The sequence below is a fragment of the Giraffa tippelskirchi genome, chromosome 13 (genome assembly GCF_054371585.1).
Source record: "Giraffa tippelskirchi isolate mGirTip1 chromosome 13, T2T-mGirTip1v1.2.pri, whole genome shotgun sequence".
NCBI classification, from domain to species: domain Eukaryota; kingdom Metazoa; phylum Chordata; class Mammalia; order Artiodactyla; family Giraffidae; genus Giraffa; species Giraffa tippelskirchi.
Window position 1 is genome coordinate 46,294,939 of NC_137287.1, and position 12,413 is coordinate 46,307,351.

Below are 12,413 nucleotides of genomic sequence, written 5' to 3' on the forward strand. Positions count from 1 at the left end.
TAACTTTTCATTTTTGAGGTGAGAATGCTTAAGATTTACTCTCAGCAGCTTTCAAGGGTACAGTAACATATTATTAACTTGAGTCGCCACACTGTACATTAGAACTTCAGAACTTCTTTTTCTTATAACTGAAAATTTGTACCCTTTGACCTACATCACCAGTTTCTCTTCTCCCCTGCCCCAGCAACCATCATTCTATTTCATATTACTCTAAAGCTACTTTTTCTTTTTTTTTAAGATTCTATATGTAAATGAAACAATACAGTATTTGTCTTTCTCTGTCTCGCTTATTTCACCTAGCATTATTTTTATTTTCACCCTCCCAGTTCATCCACACTGCTACAAATGGCAGATTTTCTTCTTTTTTTTTTATAATATAATATATATTACATTTTATTTATTCACTCATTCATCAATGTACATTTAGGTCATTCTATGGCTTGACTGTTTCAAAGGCCTCCTCAGACAACCATTTTGCCTTTTTGCATTTCTTATTCTTGGGGATGGTCTTGATTAAGGCCTCCTGCACAATGTCATGAACCTCTGTCCATAGTTCTTCAGGCACTCTGTCTATCAGATCTAATCCCTTGAATCTATTTGTCACTTTCACTGTGTAATCGTTAGGGATTTGATGTAGGTCATACCTGAATGGCCTGGTGGTTTTCCCTACTTTCTTCAATTTTAAGTCTGAATTTGGAAATAAGGAGTTCATGATCTGAGCCACGGTCAGCTCCCGGTCTTGGCTTTGCAGAAAGGCAAAATGATTGTCTAAGGAAGCCTTACAAACAGCTATGAAAAGAAGAGAAGCAAAAGGCAAAAGAAAAAAGGAAAGATATACCCATTTGAATGCAGAGTTCCAAAGAATAGCAAGGAGAGATAAGAAAGCCTTCCTCAGTGATCAGTGCAAAAAAATAGAGGAAAACAACAGAATGGGAAAGACTAGAGATCTTTTCAAGAAAATTAGAGATACCAAGAGAACTTTTCATGTAAAAATGGACACAATAAAGGACAGAAATGGTACGGACCTAACAGAAGCAGAAGGTATTAAGAAGAGGTGACAAGAATACACAGAAGAACTGTACAAAAAAGATCTTCATGACCCAGATAATGACAATGGTGTGATCACTCACCTAGAGCCAGACATCCTGGAATGTGAAGTCCAATGGGCCTTAGGAAGCATCACTACGAACAAAGCTAGTGGAGGTGATGCAATTCCAGTTGAGCTATTTCAAATCCTAAAAGATGATGCTGTGAAAGTGCTGCGTTCAATATGCAAGCAAATTTGGAAAACTCAGCAGTGGCCACAGGACTGGAAAAGGTCAGTTTTCGTTCCAATCCCAAAGATATGCAATGTCAAAGAATGCTCAAACTATGGCACAATTGAACTCATCTCACACGCTAGCAAAGTAATGCTTAAAATACTCCAAGCCAGGCTTCAACAGTATGTGAACTGTGAACTTCCAGATGTTCAAGCTGGATTTAGAAAAGGCAGAGGAACCAGAGATCAAATTGCCAACATCCGCTGGATCAAAAAAACAAGAGAGTTCCAGAAAAACATCTATTTCTGCTTTATTGACTATGCCAAAGCCTTTGACTATGTGTATGACAACAAACTGTGGAAAATTCTTCAAGAGATGGGAATACCAGACCACCTGACCTGCCTCCTGAGAAATCTGTATGCAGGTCAGGAAACAACAGAACTGGACAAGGAACAACAGACTGATTCCATATCAGGAAAGGAGTATGTCAAGGCTGTATATTGTCACCCTGCTTATTTAGCTTATATGCAGAGTACATCATGAGAAACGCTGGACTGGATGAAGCACAAGCTGGAATCAAGATTTCCAGGAGAAATATCAATAACCTCTGATACACAGATGACACCACTCTTATGGCAGAAAGCGGAGAAGAACTAAAGAACCTCTTCATGAAAGTGAAAGAAGAGAGTGAAAAAGTTGGCTTAAAACTCAACATTCAGAAAACTAAGATCATGACATCTGGTCCCATTACTTCATGGGAAATAGATGGGGAAACAGTGACAGACTTCATTTTGGGGGGCTCCAAAATCACTGCAGAGGGTGACTGAAGCCATGAAATTAAAACAAAAGTTATGACCAACCTAGACAGCTTATTAAAAAGCAGAGACATTACTTTGCCAACAAGGGTCTGTCTAGTCAAAGCTATGGTTTTTCCAATAGTCATGTACGGATGTGAGATTTGGACTTTAAGAAAGCTGAGTGCCGAAGAATTGATGCTTTTGAACTGTGGTGTTGGAGAAGACTCTTGAGAGTCCCATGGACTGCAAGGAGATCTAACCAGTCCATCCTAAAGGAGATCAGCCCTGAATATTCATTGGAAGGACTGATGCTGAAGCTGAAGCTCCAATAACTTTGGCCACCTGATTCAAAGAACTGACTCTTTTGAAAAGACCCTTATGCTGGGAAGGAGTGAAGGCAGGAGGAGAAGGGGACGACAGAGAATGAGATGGTTGGATGGCATCACCAACTCGATGGACATGAGTTTGAGTAAACTCTGGGAGTTGGTGGTAAACAGTGAGGCCTGGCATGCTGCAGTCCATGGGGTCACAAAGAGCTGGACACAATTGAATGACTTAACTGAACTGATGGCTTGCCTATTTTGAATAATGCTGCAATGCACATGAGGGTGCAGTTATTTCTTTGAGATACTGATTTCAGTTCCTTCATGTATATGCTCAGTAGTTGGATTGCTGCATCATATGGATGTGAGGCAGGAGACAGATGGGATCCAGGTTAGACATTTACAACTGCCTCCTGTTTGAGCTTCATGAGGCACAAAGAAGTGGGCTTCCGGCTGGACACTGTTAGCATGTTCTGAGACAGGTGATAGATGGTACCCAGTTAAGAGATTTACAATCAGTCTCCTGTTTGCCCTCTGAAATGGGAAGGGCAGACAGAGTAAATAGCTAGTTTTTTTCTCTTGTAAACACCTTAAGGTGATAGTCATGGCAATAGTCAAGGTAATAATCATGGGAAGGACAAAGAGGGGCAAAACCTTGTTTGAGTAAAAGATTAAGGGGTCTCTGCTCCTCCCTTTTTGGGTTAAGGGAGACACTACAAATGTTCAGAAAGGCTCCTTGGGTATCAAAAGTCAGGGGATAATGCGAGGTCATACTGAGTCTTGTTCCTCCCAGAAGCCTTCATTTCAAGATCCTTCTTGGCTGAGGGGTGCATGCACACCCAGGGGAGAGTCCCATGGTAGGTTAGGTGTGGAAAAAGAAGCCAGATAATTGGCCTGAAGGAAGACAGAGACAGAGTTCTTCAAATGGAAGAACTACCTCCATAAATGAAATAACCACCTCTTTACTGTGCTCCTCCTTGATGAGGCAATCCAGAGCATTTCAGAAGAGTGAGTTTATTAAGAACAAAGAACAGAGATAATATGGGCACTGCAAGTGCAGTGGGCTGACCTCCTGAGAGACCAGGGAGAGTCGACAGTTTTTGAGGGTTAGTAGCCAATTTTTATAGTCTCAAGACAAAATTCCTGCTAAAAAGCTGGCTTTAGGTGATGGGTTACAACGCTATAGGATGAGCACCAGGGTGGGCATTTTTGCCCAATATGAGTCCGGAAGCCTGCTGGTGATGATCAGGGGGGCTTTTAGCAATGGTTACCAGGGGCTCAGTCAGTTCCTGAGTTGGCCTTGATTCTGGGCTCTGCTTCTGTGGCCCTGGTGCAAGGCTTTACACCTGTGGCTATGGGGCAGAACTCAACACTCCTCACTCAGGGGACATGCACACCCTCTCTCTCTGCCTTGCTTCTACCTTCACTGAACAAACCATTTCCCTCTGTGCTCTCTCACTTGTTGTTAAGTTGTGTCTCTAATAACAAACTTTGTACTTGCATTTACAGTTTCTGCCTCCGTGATAAATGTATTTTTCACTGGGGGCAAAGATTAACAGGAAAATAGCTTTTAGCCTCTAGCCTTTGCTGGTCTGGTGGCTAGGATGCCTGGTTTCCATCCAGGCTACTTAGGTTCAGTTCCTGGGCAGGGAATTAAGATCATGCCTTAGGCCACCACTCAGGGATGCCTCATTGAGATCAGAAATTCTATTTTTAATCACTTGTTTCTTCTTAACCTGGTAGCTCCCCACATTTCTAATGTGTCTATGTCTAGAGTAACACATCAGACTCATACATTGGGATGGATTCTAGACAAAATGGGAAAAGTTTGATTATGTTTGCAGAAGTTGAGTACCTGAGTACCACAAAGATTACTTGTGAAATAAATAAACAGTAGCAATTGCATGTTAGACTTCAGAATTATGCTTTTGTGATTAGTAAAACACAAATTATTTTTTTAATGAATTGAATAATATATTTTGTCATTGTCTATTTTTTCAATTAATAAATGTTAAAGTGTAACAGTATCGTGTACAAAGCAATCCACTGATTTTTCTTTAAAAGTGGAGTCTATTGCATTAAGAATTTGGGGCATTATTAAGTAGTTAATGAGTTATCTCCACTAAAAGAGTCACAGTCAATATCCCATTTATTTCCCAACCGCTTCACCAAAAGGCAGCAGATTCCTTGAGTTGGAACATTTTGCTTCTATAGAAAAAAAGTAATTAAAAAATTTGAAAACCTTAAAAAAAATTTTAAACCTTTAAAAAAGGTTCAGTCGATGAAGTTAGTAAAGAAATGTGTATGCTTAAAAAAGATAAGTGTAGATTATGAAACACCTTTAAATGTTAGGAACACTGTGATAGCGTTAAAAAAAAAAAGGCTGAAGCATAGAATCTTGACTTCAGCTCAGTTTCATGTATTGTGTACTGTCCTAACGTAACCTTCAGAAGAAAGACTGCAAATTCAGTGCCACAAAAATAGTCATAGGAATGTTTGTAGGATCTTGGCAGAAATAAGATAAACCTGTATATACCATTTAAAAGTAAAAGAGCTGTTTTAAACTCAGTTTAGTCTCACAGAGCTCAAGATTTTGATTTGCTACATGTCACTAAATGGAACACTCCAATAATCTAGAGCAAAATGCAAGGGAAAGGAAAGTTGAAAAGTTATGAAAACATTAATAATGCTTTCCAGAAACCTGTAAATGCAGTAGTTTTGTGGAAAGCTCAGTAGCCTTTCAGAGCTGTGTGGAAGGGTTTTGGCTTTCTGCTTTGTGTACAAGAAGAGCCACCACGGGATCCAGCTGTTTTCATTATGGTTCTTTTGTTCTCTCTGCTCTGCATAAGAAAAAGAAAATGTTCTTGAGTAGTATAAATAAACTCTAAGATCTAGTGGAGTAAAATAAAGCTGTTGAAACCAAAAAATTTGAGATGGAGCCCTGAAGCCTTACTCTGACGTTATCTTAAAAAATACAATAGTTTTTCCCCGAGGAAATATTTCATACACATAAATTATTTCTCTCTGTCTCGCTCTCACATACACATACACACTTTTTGGTGATGATTAGGTTAACAATTTTTTTTTTCTTTCAAATACTTATAAAAATGCAAACCTTTGGGAAGTTAATTTGAATTTATATTTTAAACAGATACTTAATGAAACTAACATATCTGCCAAACATGTTGTGATGTGCACTAATTGAATTTGAAATGAAACTCAAACATATTTAACTGGGCTGAAAACATTGGAACAAACTATATGTTCTCCAAACCTACTGAACAGAAAGAAAATCAAACTATCAGTATCTTTTTTGACCCAAAACAGTGATTCACTTGGAATTTCTATTCCAGCTTCAATTGAAAATTTATCCTAAAAGTGTTCTGGATTTTATGTGACTGTTTGACCAGGTCACTTACTCCTTACAGGGAGCCCTGGTCTTCCTTGGAGCTCTGTTTTAGACAAACAGCTGTGAGGAACCTGGAGAAGATATGGGATATTTTTTTCACAAAGAAATGATTAAACATAATTGGCCATAAATAATAATAATCCCCATTGCTTTCTCAATTATTCCTAGGTTTTATCTGTTGGAGAAACTTTTGAACAAATATCCATCCCATGTACTATCATTTTAATTGGAATTTAGGAGATGGTTAATAACCACAATAATACATCCAAGTAAAATCGATGGTCTTAAAAGGCCAACTTGTTTTTCCACTGTTCCAATTAAAGTGTAGCAGTAAAGAGTGAAACCAACATTGATTTTCCTTTTGCTTTTTTTGAAAATAGATTTTTTCCTTGATAAGCAATGAAAAAAAAATGCATCCTACAGCACTGTTTTTCTTTGTTCTATAAGGTGTCTCCTAATGTACTCTAGGTTATCTACTGGATAATGAGCAGAATTTAGTACCAATTAATCCACTGCTATGGTATTTCCTTTTGCATGTTTTCATTTAACTCATTTCCAAATACCAAGGTGGAAAATAAGGAAAAAAGCAAAGACAGGCATGTAGGCTTGTGAGCTGCATTGAATATATCACTCAAAGGTAGATTAACCACAGCAGTTTTTCACACAGCAGAGGTAGTGGGGGTGGTAGGGGGGAGTGGGAATGCCCAAAATTATATTCAAGACAATAAATGAAATACACTAAACTACTAAAAATTTGAAAAGAGGCTGTAAACTACAGAAGGGAAGAACAAATTATTTTATATGAATATATCACACCAAACTGAAAATTTAGTCAGAATGGAAGTTTGACTTTGGAATACTCCCTTTCAGCACTGTCATTCACAATTGTGTCTATTTATAATGTGAGTGCTGAGGGGTGGGGGTGGGGAGGGGGGCAGGGAGAGGAAATGAATCATCAAAGATGTTTTGATTTCCTGACTAAGGTTCAATTGGAAGCTTATCTCCCTGATTCACCCTACTATACCATATGGGTGTACACCTCGAGTTACAGTTTCCTGTTATTCTTTATTCCTGTAAAACAAATGCAACCCCAAGGTGAAAAGGAGCTATAGTTGGTGTAAAATGTCTCTCTCACTGCAGGCTATGACCGAAAAAGCCATCCAGACCTCCATCCTGTTTCAATAATATCTGTTTGCCTGCATCAAGGAAACACAGGGTTCTTTGTAAAAACCTCCAATATACTTGGAAATGTTTTATGGTCATAAAATCACTCCTTTCCTAATTTAATATTAGCTCCAAGGAAAAAGATCTCTTATGCTGAATGGCAACAGCCTTCAAGACAATAAGGATCCTTGGAGGGTCTTTCGTCTCCAAATGAGTTATGCCTGGACCTAGTGAAGTCTGATAGGGACAGCTAACCAAGGGTGTTTACAGCCCTGGGTCACTGGATCAGAAAATGGATCACACCACTAACCTACTTTTTCCTTTGAGAGATACACAAAACATTCCCTCCTGTTAAGCTGGGAAGCTTCTATTAGTTTTCATTTCTTAAGGAGGAATTATGCCTGCATCTAGAATATATGCATTACTAAGATGAGCTTGAAATTGAATCTTGTTCAGGCAATCAGAACAACTTTGATGATTCACTTCCTATCACTGAGCTAAAAAAGTGAAGGCACAAATAACCGCACTTCACACCTAATTATCTCGAAATGCAGCATTTCACAGATTGGAGAGTCATTTCTAGAACCCAGCTTCACAAAATTCCCTCCTCCACCATCCCACAGTGACCTGACCCCCCATCCACCTTCCCTACTGCCCTCCTACCCATGTGGGAGGCATGTAGGATGCATTTGATGTGCATTGGGGAGTGATATGACTTTCACATCATTAAGTGCGATTGAATGCTCAGTGCTTGAAGTAGGCATCTTCCTTCTTTTATAAGATGCAGGTTTGAGATGATGAGGAAAATTAACTGTGTTATGCAAAAATATAAGCAGTATATTGAAAAGAAATGGGATCCTCAAAAAATATAAATTGATCCATTTATATAAAATACAAAAATAGTCATATCTTGTCTGTGCTGTTATTAATAAAAGTAAGGACAGGGGTAACCCTGGTGGGGATTGTTATAGGAAGGGAGCAGATAATCTTCAAGTTTTGGTCAAGGTGCAAAAACATGGAGCAAGCTCTGAACTCCACATGTGAATTTTTGGAAGCTTCCTTTCCACTGAGTCAGTGATGGTATACAACCATCTCATCCTCTGCCAAGCCCTTCTTCTCCTGCATTCAATCTTTCTGAGTATCAGGGTCTTTTCCAATGAGTCAGTTCTTCTCATCAGGTGGCCAAAGTATTGGAGCTTCAGCTTCAGCATCAGTCCTTACAATGAATATTCAAGATTGATTTCCTTTAGGTTTGACTGGTTTGATTTCCTTGCAGTCCAAGGGACTCTCAAGAGTCTTCTCCAACACTACAGTTTGAAACCATCAATTCTTTTGCAATCAGCCTTCCTTATAGTCCAATTCTCACATCCATACATGACTACTGGAAAGCCTATAGTTTTGACTAGACGGACCTTTGTCAGCAAAGTAATGTCTCTGCTTTTTATTATGCTGTCTAGGTTTCTCATAGCTTTTCTTCCAAGGAACAAACATCTTTTAATTTCATGGCTGTGGTCACCATCTGCAGTGATTTTGGAGCCCAAGAATATAAAATCTGACACTGTTTCCATTGTTTCCCCATCTATTTGCCATGAAGTGATGGGGTTGAATACTATAATCTTTGTTTCTTGAATGTTGAGTTTTTGGCCTGCTTTTTCACTCTCTTTCAATTTCATCAAGCAGCTCTTCAGTTCTTTGCTTTCTGCTGTAAGAGTGGTATCATCTGCATATCTGAGGATATTGATATTTGTCCCGGCAGTCTTGATTCCAGCTTGTGCTTCATCCAGCCTGGCATATCACATGATGTACTCTTTCTATAAGTTAAATAAACCCAGAGTGACAATATACAGCCTTGACTTACTCCTTTCCCAATTTAGGTGCAGTCCGTGGTTCATGTCCAGTTCTAACTGTTGCTTCTTGACCTGTATACAGGTTTCTCAAGAGACAGGTCAGGTGGTCTGGTATTCCCATCTCTTTAAGAATTTTCCATTTTGTTGTGATCCACACAGTCAAAGGCTATAGTGTGGTCAATGAAGCAGAAGTAGATATATTTCTGAAATTCTCTTGCTTTGTCTGTAATCCAACGGATGTTGGCAATTTGATCTCTGGTTCCTCTGCTTTTTCTAAATCCAGCTTGAACATCTGGAAGTTCTTGGTTCAGCCTCACTTGGAGAATTTTGAACATTACTTTGCTAGCATGTGAGATGAGTACAATTGTGTGGTAGTTTGAGCATTCTTTGGCATTGCTTATCTTTGAGATTAGAATGAAAATGGACCTTCTCCAGTCCTTGGCCACTGCTGAGTTTTCCAAATTTGCTGGCATATTGAGTGCAGTACTTTCACAGCATCATCTTTTAGGATTTGAAATAGCTCAACTGGAATTGCATCCCCTCCACTAGCTTTGTTCGTGGTGATGCTTCCTAAGGCCCACTTAACTTCACATTCCAGGATGTCTAGCTCTAGGTGAGTGATCACACCATTGTGATTATCTGGGTCATGAAGATCTTTTTTGTACAGTTCTTCTGTGTATTCTTGCCACCTCTTCTTAATATCTTTGCTTCTGTTAGGTCCATACCATTTCTGTCCTTTATCGAGCCCATCTTTGCATGAAATGTTGCCTTGGTATCTCTAATTTTCTTGAAGAGATCTCTAGTCTTTCCCATTGAATTGTTTTCCTCTATTTCTTTGCATTGATCCCTGAGGAAGGCTTTCTTATCTCTCCTTGCTATTCTTTGGAACTCTGCATTCAAATGGGTACATCTTTCCTTTTCTCATTTGTTTTTCAGTTCTCTTCACAGCTGTTTTTAAGGCCTCCTCAGACAGCCATTTTACTTTTTTGCGTTTCTTTTTTTGGGGGATGGCCTTGATCCCTGTCTCCTGTACAGTATCAAGAACCTCCATCCATAGTTCATCAGGTATTCTGTCTATCATGCCACCTAGCAATTGAATTCCTGGGCATTTATTCCAGAGAAATTAAGATTTTTGTCTGAACAAAAACCTACATATGATAGTTCATCACAGCTTTATTTAATATAAAACCAGAAACAACCAATATCTCTCAATGAGTTATTCAGTCGCTCAGTCATGTACGACTCTTTGTGATTCCATGAACTGCAGCACGCCAGGCTTCCCTGTCTTTCAATATCTACTGGAGTTTACTCAAACTCATGTCCATTGAGTCAGTGATACCATCCAGTCATCTCATCCTCTGTCGCCCCCTTCTCCTCATGTCCTCAATCTTTCCCAGCATAAAGACCTTTTCCAATGAGTTGGCTCCTTGAATCCAGTGGCCAAAGCTGATGCTGGAGCTTCAGCATCAGTCCTTCCAATGAACTGTTGTCGTTGCTCAGTCCCTCAGTCATGTCTGACTATTTGCGACCCCATGGACTGCAGCATGCCAGGCTTCTCTGCTCTTCACCATCTCCCAGAGCTTGCACAAACTCATGTCCATTGAATCAGTGATGCCATCCAACCATCTGGTCCTCTGTCATTCCTTTCTCCTCCTGCCTTCAGTCTTTCCCAGCATCAGGGTCTTTTCTAATGAGTCAGCTCTTTGCATCAGGTGGCCAAAGTATTGGAGCTTCAGCTTCAAGCATCAGTCCTTTCAATGAATATTCAGGTTTGATCTCCTTGCTGTCCAAAGGATTCTCAAGAGTCTTCTCCAACACCACACTTTGAAAGCATCAATTCTTTGGCATTCAGCCTTCTTTGTGATCTAACTCTCGCATGTGTACATAACTACTGGAAAAACCATAGCTTTCACTAGATGGAATTTTGTCAGCAAAGTGATGTCTCTGCTTTTTAATACACTGTCTAGGGCTGTCATTATTGCAAAATTCAGACTTAAAGTAAAGAAAGTAGGGAAAATCACTAATCATTCAGGTATGACCTAAATCAAATCCCTTATGATTATACAGTGCAAGTGACAAAAAGATTCAAGGGATTAGATCTGATAGACACAGTGCCTGAAGAAGTATGGATGAAAGTTCATGACATTGTACAGGAGAAAGTGATCAAGACCATCCCCAAAAAAAGAAATGCAAAAAGGTTGTCTGAAGGGGTCTTACAAATAGCTGAGAAAAGAAGAAAGCTAAAGGCAAAGAAGAAAAGAAAGATACACCCTTCTGGATGCAGAGTTCCAAAGAGCTAGAAGAGATAAGAAAGCCTTCCTCAGTGATCAATGCAAAGAAAGAGAGGGAAACAATAGAATGGGAAAGACTAGAGATCTCTTCAAGAAAATTAGAGATACCAAGGGCACATTTCATGAAAAGATGGGCGCAATAAAGGACAGAAACAGTATGGACCTGACAGAAGCAGAAGATATTAAGAAGAGGTTGTAAGAATACACAGAAGAATTGTACAAAAAAGATCTTCATGACCCAGATAACCATGATGGTGTGATCATTCACCTAGAACCAGACATTCTGGAGTGAAAAGTCAAGTGGGCCTTAGGAAGCATCACTACAAACAAAACTAGTAGAGGTGATGGAATTCCAGCTGAGCTGTTTCAAGTCCTAAAAGATGATGCTGTGAAAGTGCTGCACTCAGTATGCCAGCAAATTTGGAAAACTCAGCAGTGGCCAAGGACTGGATAAGGTCCATTTTCATTCCAATCCCAAAAAAAGGCAATGCCAAACAATGTTCAAAGCACTGCACAATTGCACTCATCTCATATGGTAGTAAGTAATGCTCAAAATTCTCCAAACCAGGCTTCAATAATATGTGAACCATGAACCTCCAGATGTTCAAGCTAGGTTTAGAAAAGGCAGAGGAACCAGAGATCAAATTGCCAACATCCTTTGGATCACTGGAAAAGCAAGAGAGTTCCAGAAAAAAACTTATTTGTCCTTTATTGACTATGCCAAATCCTTTGACTGTGGATCCCAACAAACTGTGGAAAATTTTTCAAGAGATTGGAATACCAGACCACCTGACCTGCTTCTTGAGAATTCTGTATGCAGGTCAGGAAGCAATAGTTAGAATTGGACATGGAACAAGAGACTGGTTTCAAATAGGAAAAGGAATATGTCAAGGCTGTATATTGTCACTCTACTTAATTAGCTTATATGCAGAGTACATCATGGGAAATGCTGGGCTGAATGAATTGCAAGCTGGAATCAAGATTGTGGGCGAAATATAATAACCTCAGATATGCAGATTACACCACCCTTATGGCAGAAAGCGAAGAAGAACTAAAGAGCCTCGTGATGAAAGTGAAAGAGGAGAGTGAAAAAGTTGGTTTAAAGCTCAACATTCAGATAACAAAGATCAAGGTATCTGGTCCCACCACTTCATGGCAAATAGATGGGGAAACAATGGAAACAGTGTCAGATTTATTTTCTTGGGCTCCAAAATCACTGCAGATGGTGACCACAGTCATGAAATTAAAAGACGCTTACTCCTTGGAAGGAAAGTTGTGACCAACCTAGACAGCATATTAAAAAGCAGAGACATTACTTTGCTG